The following is a 13,361-nucleotide window of genomic DNA, read 5'->3' on the forward strand; positions in this document are numbered from 1 at the left end:
GGAGGGAGTGAAAGGTCTCAAAGAGTTGTTTAGGGTTGTGGGATAGTGAGGAGACAAGGGAGGTGAAATAAACATGTTTGGCATGGTGATGGGCTAGGTTATACGTTTTAAGCATGAATTTGAAGTGGAGGAAGTCTGCCGGCAGCTTTGACTTTCTCCACAGCCGATCGGCGCACCTAGAGCACCGCCGGATGAAGCGTGTTTGGGACGTGAGCCAGGGTTGCCGTGGTCTGCGTTTGACGGCTCGCGTCACAGGCGGTGCCACTTCATCCAGGGCACGGCTGAGGGTGGTGTGGTAATATTCGGCTGCCAGGTTAGGGCAGGGGAGGCGAGAGATAGGCGATAGGGAGGACTGAATAGTTTCGGCAAACTGTTTAGTGCGGATAGACTGGAGGTTCCTAGAGGTGCGATAGATGGGAGGGTCAGGAGATATGCTAGGGTGCCTGATGGAGAAAGAGAGAAGGTTGTGATCTGAGAGTGGAAGGGGGGAGTTAGTAAAGTGAGAAGCAGAGCAGATGTTAGTAGGAATGTTGAAATCACCAAGGATGAGGGTTGGGATTTCACAGGATAGGAAGTGGGGGAGCCAGGCAGCAAAGTGGTCTAGGAACAGGCGGGCAGGACCTGGGGGGCGGTAAATAACTGCGACACGCAGAGGCAGTGGGCGGAAGAGTCGCAGGGTGTGGACTTCAAAGGAGTGGAAGGTAAGCGAGGGAGCTGAGGGAATGACCTGGAAGGTACAGTTTGGGGAGAGGATGATGCCTACTCCTCCACCGCGTCTGTCATCCGATCTGGGGGTGTGGGAGAACTGCAGGCCATCATAGGACAATGCAGCGGGGGAGGTAGAATCGGACTGCTGTATCCAGGTTTCCGTGAGGGCGAGCAAGTTCAAGCGTTTACTGGTGAAAAGGTCATGGATAGTTGGGAGTTTGTTACACGCAGATTGGGAGTTCCATAGGGCGCATTTGAATGGGGCAGGGGGGGCATTTTGGTAGAGAACAGTACGGGGTGGGCCTGGGTTGGGGGAGATGTCCCCTGCAGCTAGGAGTAGCAGAGTAGCAAGGGTAAGCAAATGGCTAGGGGATTTGTGTGGGTGGCTAAGGTGTTTCTTTGCAGTATTGGGGGGTTGAAGGCGTCTTAGGAAGTTGAACAGTGCATGGGAGCTATACATAGGTGAGGAGAGGAGGGAGGGGCTGATGTGGATGGAGTGTGTTGGGGCTGGGCGTTGGAAGAAAGAGTGAAGGCTTGAAAAGAGGATAGTGAAGGAGATTAGTGCAAAGAGGAGAGTATTTCCCTTCAGGCTTGGGACAGTTGTGGATGTTACCTGTCTCCTGCTCTGTCGAACTGCGCTGTATAACTGCATCATTCAACAGCATCAAACACTTGTTGCTGGACACTTAGTGCTAGACACATCAGGTGAGGCATGGAGGATAGAACTGACTTTAAAGTTCTGGCTACAGGACTTCAGCTAAGATGAAGCAATAAGTGTTAGCTTTTAATAAGCCTGCCTACCCAATATATAAACCCATGTATACAATATAATAGCCACTCAGAGATTTGGGATCATATTGTCCCTCTAAGTGAGTGACGACACAGGAATAAATCCATTTCCTACGTGACCCGGGTGTTTTGGTAGATGTTGGATCTTACATCACTTTCATAGGCTTTCCAAGGCGAAGGTTTTACATGGTAGGTCACCAGGTCTTTCCCAACCCTCCCCATTTATCTGGGCTTGGGACCGGCGTATATGGATGACTCCTACATGGTTGGGTTATAATTATTGTAGAGCTGCGCGATTCTGCCTCAGACGTATATGCTTATTTTCTGGGCAGAGTTAGGCACTTTCAGCTGGGTGGTTATGGTCATGATTACCACAATGGCTATCGGGCCGCTATGTTATCGCCTCTAGAATAAGACCTATCATAGCTGCGCTCTGCTTGTCATGCAGGGCATCGTAGTGTAAGATGCCCCCATTAGCCCCCTCCTTCTGAGGTGCAAATATCGTGCTGCTAGACTCCATGTCTGAACAGACACATGGCTTTCCAGTATCTGGCATCTTTGTTTTTGTACACGCAGCGGTTAAGTAACTTCATTGCCTCTTCTAGGCTAAGAACAGCACTGCTGCCCGGCTCTAGATCTGACATGTTTAAGCAATGATTGTCATCGCTGGCGGCTCCATTTCCCCTTATTCAAACAGCAGGAATAAGTAGAACTGGTGGCCTCTAGATACACCATGTGGACAAATTGGGCACTGCATGTTTCTCAGAAAAAGTGCTTTATTATTCTCTGTAGTAACGTGTCGGCCCTCCTTTTGTTGGTATTACAGCGGCCGCACGTCGAGGCGTACTTCCCACAAGGTCTCTGTAAGACTGGGCAGGAATAGCCGCCATTCTTCGTACGAGGCTGTGAGAAGAGATTCTTGTGAGGATGGGCGTGGGCGGCAGTGTCGCACCCGTCGCTCCAGTTCGTCCCACAAGTGCTCGATCGGATGAATGAATGGTTATTACAAAATGAGCAGCTTTTTATTTTACCCATGCCCTTCCCAGCATGCCGTTCGGCAAACTCAGTATTTGCATATTTGCTGATTTTCCGCCGTGTCCAAATACTTTTAGCCCATATAGTGTATTATGTGTGATGATTGCAGCATCAATCACTCACATTACTACTATTTTCTGTCCTGGAGGTTGACTGTCACATTGCACCCCTACACAAAGCTGTAACTCTACTACACTCTGGCTTGGTATCTACGGGAAGATTAACGGTGTTCCTACTACGTTCTACATGGCGCCCCTCTACAATCCCAGGAGCTTCAAGTTGCATCATCATTTTCCATAAACCATTGTTGTATGACGCGGCATTATCTAACAATGGTCATATCGAACCCCACATATCAGCCAGCCAGTATCTTCAAAACCACACTGTTATGACTGCTGCCGGTTTCTCCAAGCCAATCCATCTTACAGCATCCTTAGATTCTCGCAGAAGGCAGTATTTTGGTTGCAATTTATCTAGTTTTCGGCAATACTTCAAGTATCTACCTTTTACTTTCCATGGATGGAACAATTCCGGATTGTTAACGGGCTGCAGCAGCCTGTGACGTCCTGTAAATAGTCTAGTACAGCTTGTAAGCATTACATCAGCGAGAGGACTCGGACCGCTCCGCGGGGGAGGGGCATGAGCTGGTTTATTAATTGTAAGCATGAGGAACACAAATATAAAAGAAACCTTTAAGTCAGACACACTGAATGGAAGGAAAACAACTATCTGCGCTCCAAGGAAAACGGGGCTCCGATACAGGATAATACGTCCTTCTTTATTAATAATCCATCTCAAATTTCGCGAGCAACGCGTTTCGGTAAATACAATACCTTTTTCAAGCTCTATACATTTACAATCGCGTGGATATGTGAGTGCCTATTTATGTCTGTAAATCTTTTGTAAATGTATAGAGCTTGAAAAAGGTATTGTATTTACCGAAACGCGTTGCTCGCGAAATTTGAGATGGATTATTAATAAAGAAGGACGTATTATCCTGTATCGGAGCCCCGTTTTCCTTGGAGCGCAGATAGTTGTTTTCCTTCCATTCAGTGTATTTGTATTAAGCCCCGGTCATCCGGTGTAGCTTATTGGAACTGTCCTGCGGCTCTCCGATTAAGGTCGGATGGAATAAAGGCTTATCTACAAGCGAACTTGGATCACGGTGTCAGCGAGGTGCCTTTTGAAAGGTATCCTCGTCTGACACCAGGTGAGTTAACACTCATTTTCTGTCATTTCTTGTTATATTTATATAACACTAGCTGATATACCCGGCTTCGCCCGAGTTAATTTGGTACTGGTGTTTATCTGGTGTTCACACTGAAAATCTTATGAAGTCGTGGTTACTTTAGAGATACTGAGGAAAAACATATGTTCACCATTTTGCATAGTTCTCTGCGTTACCCAGAAAACACCACGTGTAGGTAACCATGCGACGTTTCTTTATATAAAATGACATCAGGAAATGAGAGAATTAGATTACGTACATAAAATTTGGACACTAATTCTTTTGTGCTTAGAATGGAATAATTGACTTGGGACCCATTAGCTTTTCATAGTTATGACACAATCAATGCTTGTGCCAAATTTCCCGTTTCTATGACACCGGGAAGTGAGAGATTTAGAATATGTACGTAAAATTTGGACGCTAATTCTTTTGCATATAGAATTAAATAATGGAGTTGGGACCCATTAACTTTTCCTATTTATGACATAATCAATGCTCGTGCCAAATTTCCCGTTTCTATGACACCGGAAAGTGAGAAAATTACATTCCGCACATAAAATTTGGACGCTAATTCTTTTGCGCATAGAATTGAATAATCGAGTTGGGACCCATTAGCTTTTCCTATATATGACATAATCAATGCTCGTGCCAAATTTCACGTTTCTATGACAGCAGAATGTGAGAAAATTAGATTCCGTACGTAAAATTTGGACGCTAATTCTTTTACGCATAGAATTGAATAATCGAGTTGGGACCCATTAGCTTTTCCTATTTCTGACATAATCAATGCTCCTGCCAAATTTCCTGTTTCTATGACACCGGAAAGTGAAGAAATTACATTCCGCACGTAATATTTTGACGCCAATTCTTTTGCACTAGAATTGAATAATGGAGTTGGGACCAATTAGCTTTCCCTATTTATGACATAATCAATGCTTGTGCCAAATTTCCCGTTTCTATGACACCGGAAAGTGAGAAAATTAGATTCCGTACGTAAAATTTGGACGCTAATTCTTTTGCGCATAGAATTAAATAATGGAGTTGGGCCCCATAAGCGTTTCCTATTTATGACATAATCAATGCTCGTGCCAAATTTCCCGTTTCTATGACATTGGGAAGTGAGTGATTTAGATTATGTACGTTAAATTTCGACGCCAATTCTTTTGCGCTAGAATTGAATAATCGAGTTTGGACCCAATTTCTTTTCCTATTTTGGAGATAATCTATGCTTGCGCCAAATTTCATGTTTCTACGACATTGGGAAGTTGGAGAACTTTTGGCGAGTCAGTCAGTGAGTCAGTCAGTGAGTCAGTGAGTCAGTGAGGGCTTTCAGCTTTATATATATAGATACTTCGAGGCGCCCCCTTATAACATATTTGCTTTAAGTCAGACAACCCCTTTAATCTGCGTTACAAATTCCCTTTGGAGCCTCCATCAAAGATTCCATCAATTCTACTGTAAACAATGCAGCGTTATTACCACTGGTAACATGAAGAGTAATGGCTACTATGTCCATCATGTGACACATCGGGCCGTCCGTCATGGTTGGCTTTCTGTTCCTATGATGGCACAGAGGAGGATAAATGTTTAGCTCAGATGTAAACCTGGCCTTGTGCTGTGCTGATAATGTATTCATATATTTAGGATTCTGGTTTCACCCAAGAACATCAAGGCCCCCCCCCACCGGCTGGCAGGATGCCGATTGTCTAACTGGCAGACACAAATGGGATATGCAAAATCTCTGGGCTGTAAATGGGGCCAGAATCGTGCCGCAGCATCTTATTACATGCCGATGTGTCCCGCATCACATGTCCATCAGTGTGAATATAAAATGCTGATAACTTATTTTCCCTCTCGTTTCTTTGCCACGTTTTCTCCTTAAAGGGGTTGTCCGGCCGCCCAAAGGGATGTTATTTCCATTAATGCCCTGTAGAGTAAAAGCATCCCACAATACAGCATTACACATAAAAAACGGGATTCTGCTAACCTTTCTATTCATTAGTAGAGATGAGCGAGCATTGCCTTTAGCGAGTATCTCCCCGATCGAGACGGAAGGTTCGGGTGTCGGCAGCGGGCAGGGAGCTACGAGGGAGAGCGGGGCGGAACGGAGGGGAGATCTCTCTCTCCCTCTCCCCCCCCCCCGCCCGCTCCCTCCTGCTGACTGCCGCTACTCACCGCTCCCCTTCTCCGGCACCCGAACCTTCCGTCTCGAGCGGGGAGATACTCGCTAAAGGCAATGCTCACTCAAGCAGTTGTCTTTAGCGAGTATACCCGCTCATCTCTATTCCTTATCTTCTCCTTGTAAAGTTGACCTGCAGAATATTTCAGAGGTGGCGCCGCCCAGGTAGTTCCCATGATGCACTGCCCCCTCTCCTTCTCAGTGTGCGCTCCCGATGACACCCGTCACATGAATGGAAGACCGGCGTCATTATGAGAGACGCACGCTGTGATGGGGAGAGTGATATCAGGCTGTGAGGGATGGCCTGATATAGCTCTCTCCCTCCGTGCGAGTCCCCACTGCTTTCAATGGAGCCGGCAGCAGGCAGCGCACCAGCCCCATTCAAAGAGAGATGAAGGAATCTCCTGCTACAGCTGTCACAGCAGAAGCAGGAGATCGCCATCCTCTCCCATTGAAAGTAATTACAAGTGAAAGTAGCACCACATGCTCTCACACAGTGCCCCCCCCCCATGGTGCACCTACTTAGTGCTCCCACATGGTGCACCCACAGTCGCCCCCATACAGTGCACCCACAGTGCCACCACAAAACATAGTGCCCCTACATAGTGCTCCCACAGTGCCCTCATATAGTGCCCCCATATAACATAGTGCTCACACACAGTGCCCCCACATAGTGCCCACACATAACATAGTGCTTCCACACTGTCCTCACATAGTGCTCCCACATAGTGCCCCCCATATTATGCCCCCAAATAATATACCTACATAGTGCCCACACATAGTACTCCGACAGTGCGCCCGCATAACATAGTGCCCCTACACAGTGCCCCCCTATTGGGCACCTACATAGTGCCCCCACATGATACTCCCACAGTGCCCCCCAAGTAACCCCACATAACACAGTGCCCCCACATGGTGCTCCCACAGTCCCCCAAATAGTGCTCCTACATAGTGCTCTCACATGGTACTCCCACAATGCCCTCCCCATAACATTGTGCTTCCACATAACAACGTGCCCCCACATGGTACTCCCATGGTGCCCCCTCCGTTCCCCCACATAACATAGTGCTCCCACATAACACAGTTCCTCCACATGGTGCTCGCACATTCCCTTACACAGTGCTCCCACATACTGCCCCCTCCAGTGACCCCCACATAACGGTGATCCCACATAACACAGTGCTGCCACATAACATAGTGCCCAACACAGTGCCTCCACATGGTGCTCTCACAGTGCCCACATAGTGCTCCCACACACTGCCCCCACATAACATGGTGCTTCCACTTGCTGCCCCCACATAACATAGTGCGCCCCCACATAACATAGTGCCGCCACAGTGCCTCGGGTGCCCGCACATAGTGCCCACACACACTGCCCCCACATAGTGCTCCCACATGGCACTCCCACAGTGACCCCCCCCCAGTGACAGCACATAACATAGTACACCCACATAACACAGTGCCCCCACATAACATAATGCCCACACATGGTGCTACCACAGTGCTCCCATATAACATAGTGCCCCACATAGCACGGTGCTCTGACATAGTGCCCCCACAAAACATAATGCTCCCATGTAACATAGTGCCCCCACAATAGTATCCACAGCAGTAATCGTGCCCCCACAATAGTAGCCACAGCAGCATCAGTGCCCCAACAATTATAGCCACAGCAGTGATAGTGCCCCCACAATAGTAGCCACAGCATTCATATTACCTCCACAATAGTAGCCACAGCAGTAATAGTACCTCCACAATAGTAGCCACAGCAGTAATAGTGCCTCCACAATGGTAGCCTCAGCAGCATCAGTGCCCCAGCAATTATAGCTACAACAGTAATAGTGCCCCCACAATAGTAGCCACAGCAGTAATAGTGCCCCCACAATTATGGTCACAGCAGAAATAGTGACCCCCAGTAATTGCCCCAGCAGTGATAGTGACCCCTAGTAATTGCCCCAGCAGTGGTAGTAAACCTCAATAATTGCACCAGCAGTGATAAATATTGGGGGTCACTATCACTGCTGGGGCAGTTATTGGGAATCACTATCACTGCTGGGGCAGTTACCTCTAACAATTGCCGCAGCAGAAATAGTGCCCCCATTAGCTATGATACAGACGAGAAAGATGTTTGGGGAATTCTCTTAAAGAAGATGGACACTGACGTTCCAGTTTGGTCGGGTTCAGGTCGGACTCTGTGCTGCTGGTTCAATCGTGGAACATCCATATCCTCAAAGCAACATAAAACAACGTTGGATTTGTGACAAGATTTTCCTCAGTGGTCCTCGTACAATCTCTGGAGCAAAGAAATGCCCCAGCTTGGCAAGGGTGACACCATTGTGCAGACTCTCCTCCAGCTCCGTATGGGGCCACAGCTCCTCATTGAGGCAGGACTCCATCCAGCTGCAGGGAAACCATGGGGGGAGCGGGTGGGGGGCACTCCTGTAGGTAAGTATGTAACTTTTGTATGGCTGATATTCAATGCACAAAGTATGTTACAAAGTGCATCGTAAGGCCCATACGGACAACCCCTTTAATTCATGAACCTCTCAGATGTCTGATTTCTTCATGAATTTGGATCTTGGTGAATCTCTTCTCTCTGCTGTAAATTCTTTATTTTCAGTAGATTTCTATTGAATTTCTTTTTAAAAGAGAGGGATAACAGGGAATTTACTGCAAGTAACAACCCAACACTTTATATGTGACCACAATGTAGGCCCTAAATATACAGCAGAAAGAATCTACCCCGCTTTCCCCAAAATAAACCCTACCCTGAAAATAAGCCCTACCCAGATTTTTCGAGAAGGCTTGAAATATAAGCCCTACCCCGAAAATAAGCCCTAGCTGCGTTACATTAAAAAAAATTGAATACTTACCTAGCAGGATCGATCCAGGTCCTCCTGCTGCTGCCTGGAGCTCCACTGTGCATCCTGTAGTTCTCGTTCACACACAGAAGATCACTTCTTGGTTATGGAATTCATTAATCCCACCTCCAGGAGGCAATAGCTCCTATTGGTTCTCGAGCACTGCTCAGCCAATCCATGCATAGCTCGATGAACTAATGCGATGGCTATGATTGGTTCATCGTCTGCTGCTTGGCCAATAAACGCAGCGCTCGATGAACCAATCACAGCCATCGCGTTGTGGAGGGGGGATTTATGAATTGGCCAATCAATGCCACGGCTCAGCGTGTCATAGGTCCAGAGAGCAGCGGGAGGGACCTGGACCTATTAAGTATAATAAGACATCCCCCAAAAATAAGACCCAGTGCCTGTTTTGTGACAAAAATTAATATAAGGCGGTCTTATTTTCAGGGAAACATGGTATCATTATGACAACGGTCCATTAACAGGTTAATAGTGATCTTGTGCCGTGCAGCCCCGCCCTGTAGTCAACAGAACAAACTTGCTCATAGGTCTATGAGGGTCAGGAATTAGTAGTTTCGTTTCTCTCTCTCTGTCAGCCATGGCGTCTGCTGCTGTGAGAGACGAGCTGCTCTGCTCCATCTGTCTGAGCACTTATACAGATCCTGTAATGCTGAGATGTGGACACACCTTCTGCCGGGTCTGTATTCATCGTGTGCTGGATACACAGGACGAGGCTGGAGTTTATTCCTGTCCTGAATGCAGAGAGGAGTCTCAGGAGCGGCCGGCACTGATGAGGAACTTGGCTCTGCGTAACATCATGGAGAACTTCCTGATTACTCCTCCGACACAGATGGAAGCCGGGATCTTCTGCACTTACTGTGTGGACTCTCCTGTATCGGCTGCTAAATCCTGTCTGCTGTGTGAAGCTTCTCTGTGCGAGAAACACCTGAGACTTCACAGCAAGTCAGCAGAACACGTCTTATGTGAGCCCAGCGCCAACCTGGGGAGCAGGAAATGTTCTGTCCATAAGAAGATCCTGGAATATTACTGCACTGAGGACGCCGCTTGTATCTGTGTGTCCTGCAGTCTGGCCGGAGAACATCGGGGTCATCGGGTGGAGATGCTGGATGAGGCCTCTGAGAAGAAGAAGAAGAGACTGAGAAATGTTCTCCAGAAAATGACCACAAGGAGGGAGGAGACTGAGGAAAGAGTCCGGAGTCTGGAGGAGCGCAGGAGGAAAGCTCAAGAAAAAGCAGCTGGAGAAGCGGAGAGAGTCACTGCCCTGTGTAGAGACATCAGGAGACAGCTGGACGACCTGGAGAAGAGGGTCCTGAGCGAGATCTCCAGGCAGGAGAAGAAAGAGTCACTCTCACTCTCTGCTCTGATGAAGAAGCTGGAAATACAGAAGGACGAGCTGTCCAGGAAGATGAGACACATGGAGGAGCTGTGTAACATGACTGATCCACTGACTGTCTTACAGGAACCAGACACCGGGGCCTTGTGTGATCCTGAAGACACGGGGGGACATGATGAAGGTGATGGAAACACGGAGGGACACGATGGAGGTGATGAGGACACGTGGGGACATGATGGAGGTGATGGGGACACGGGGGGACATGATGGAGGTGATGGGGACACGGGGGGACATGATGGAGGGGATGGGGACACGCGGGGACATAATAAACTGCTCCATGATGTAGATGGTCCGGATGTGGCTGTGATCTCAGACACATTACACACATTATGTGACATAGTAACAGATATAAGGAGGGGGATCTATGTGGAGGATCCTGCAGACATATTACTGGATGTAAACACAGCTGGTAATTATATCCGTATATCAGATGACCGGAAAACTGCAACCGGGACACAAGAGAACCAGAACCGTCCAGAAACAGCAGAGAGATTCCAGTATTTTCAGGTGATGAGCAGGAGGGGATTCACCTCAGGACGACATTACTGGGATGTGGAGGGCAGTAGATCAGTGGAGTGGAGGTTGGGGATGTGTTACCCCAGTATAGACAGGAGGGGGCAGCAGTCATACATTGGATATAATAACAAGTCCTGGTGTTTGGGGAGGTCTTATAATAAGTACTCAGTGAGACATGACAGTAAAGAGATCCGGTTACCTCACATTACATCCTGTAATAGATTCAGGATCTGCCTGGATTATGGGGCCGGGCGGCTGTCCTTTTACGAGCTGTGTGACCCCATCAGACACTTACACACCTTCACTGCCTCCTTCACCGAGCCGCTTCATGCTGCATTATGGGTATTTGATGGTTCAATAACAATATTGGGAGAAGCAACAACTGGGAGAAACCATAATAGAAACTGACCAGAGACAGGACTGAAAGACAAACTGATTGGTAGATCAGACAGCCAATGGGATGAATGAGGTGGGGCTGCAGGTGATTATAACCAAAGCCAGGCCCACTTGACCATTTTCCCGGAGTAGGGGACTGCGTATCCCTGCATATTGTCATGTTCTTACACGGTTATGCCTTCACATGTACACGTATTTTACTCACGCTGTCCTGCGCCGGCTGGCTGGTTTCTTCTTTTTTTCACTTTCCTTCTCCTGTCTCCTGGCAACATAAAACCGCCATACATATGTAATGTAATTGTGTAAGCGCTGTGTTGTGAACGCACCCATAGAGAACAATAGGGCTGTTATGTGCATTATATGCGGTAAAATAGAACATGCTGCGCTCTTTATTACGCACATAACATACGCAATAAAATACAGGCAAGCGTGAGCGGAACAGTGAAAGCAATGTCCTTTCATTGACACCTTTTGCGCGTATTATATGCGTGCGCTGTTAGTGCGATGGGATGCTACAGCTATATTCTTGTGCTCCGAATCCAGCGGGGTTCAGTTCGAGCTGCTTGAAGGATCATAGACTCGGTCACACAGCATTCTGCGTAATCAGCTGATTCTCCCTTTATTAGAAAAAAATAGAAATATTTATACGTTTTTTTAGACTCAGACATTGAAAACGAGCCGAACAACAGCCCTTATTTATAGAGAGCGAAGGGCAGGATGGCGCAGGAGAGACCATTGGGACTTCTCTCACAGTACATTGTGGGTGTTATACCCAATGCACATATGTTGGTGCCCGGCCTATCTGACCGCTGTCCTTATGACTAGATCACATGTGGGGGATCCGCTGTGATTGTGTTCTGGGTGTGATCCCTGTGTCTCCTTATGGATAATCCTCCGTGTGTCATTGCTGTTTATCCCAATGATGTCTGATCTACTACATCACATGAACCAGCAGTCCTATATTACCAGGATTGTCCCCCAAAAGAGAGCGCTAAGTGGGTGAAGTCCATGAAATTCTGCATAAAGGTGGCATCCTGGTATGTTTGTGGGGTTCCTGGGTAGATCAGGTCGGGTTCAAGACTGGGTTCACACGGGACTGAAATCTCGCGGAATGACCGCACGGAAATACTGCGAGATTTCTGCGAGAGAAATGCAGCTTCAAAACCCATGGCCTTTCGTCGCGGGTTTAGGAGCGGCTTCACCGCCTGCATTCCGCTGGGCCATCTCTCCCCATAGAGAGGAGAGAATCCACTGCGGAAGCGGGGAAATAATTGATATGCCACGTCTTTGAGTTCCGTGTGGCTTGTCAATCTCAGTGCGGCTCGGTCGCAGCGGATGGATGAGATTTTTGTAAATCTCCTGCCCTTTGCTGGCTCCATAAACTACATTATTGGCCTCAAAGGTGAGAGAACGGGGAGTCCGGGGAGCGGTGTACAATACTCACCGGGTGCCCCGCTCCAGCGCTGCGTCCCCGCGCACATAGTGTGACTCTACAGCCGACTCTGTGCTCACGCTCTCCCAGACAGAGCGGGCTGAAAAGAGTTACGGCTGACACCCACTCGCTTTTTTTTTTTTTTATCGCTGTGGTTTTTTCAATGGGACTTTCTAATGTTAAAATCACATCACACAAAAATGACAGAAGCAAAAACTTTTTTTGTGTGATGCGATTTTAACATTAGAAAGTCCCATTGAAAAAACCACAGCGATATCGCAGCGCTAAAAAACCCACTAGTGGTAGAAGCCCTGAGGGTCACATGACGGTTTTTATGTTCAGTTTTTTGTGAGCCAAAACCAGCAGCGCGTCCAAAATCTGGAAGGACGGCACCTCTCCCCATTATACTGGCTCTCCACTCCGGGTTTTGGCTCACAAAAAGCTGAACATAAAATCTGTCATGTGATCGCGCCTTACTGTGTGCGCACGGACTTCACGGAGACACAGCGCCGGAACGAGGCGCCCGGTGAGTGTCAAACACAACTTCCCGGACTCCCCGTTCTCTCACCTTCGAGCCCCATAATGTAGTTTATAAGGCTGACAGGTGGTGACCGCTTCCCTTTAACCCGACTGTGGGGGAAGATCAAGAAAGCCAGAATATTACCGCAGATCCATCCCGTTTAGAACGCTGCCGGCCCGTCATACCAGGAGACTTAGTGTAACTGTACTTTCTAGCGATCGGTGGGGATCTCAGCAGTTGTACCTCCAGCCATCCAAACTTTTGACATGTCCTTATGTAA

General features: G+C 47.9%; 1 pseudogene; it reads left to right on the forward strand.

Annotated features, from left to right (window-relative positions):
* The first annotated feature begins 9,401 nt into the window (after window positions 1-9,401).
* On the forward strand, window positions 9,402-12,749 carry LOC136611061 (E3 ubiquitin/ISG15 ligase TRIM25-like; annotated as a pseudogene).
* The last annotated feature ends 612 nt before the right edge of the window (window positions 12,750-13,361 follow it).

The sequence above is a fragment of the Eleutherodactylus coqui genome, chromosome 2 (genome assembly GCF_035609145.1).
Source record: "Eleutherodactylus coqui strain aEleCoq1 chromosome 2, aEleCoq1.hap1, whole genome shotgun sequence".
Lineage (NCBI taxonomy): Eukaryota > Metazoa > Chordata > Amphibia > Anura > Eleutherodactylidae > Eleutherodactylus > Eleutherodactylus coqui.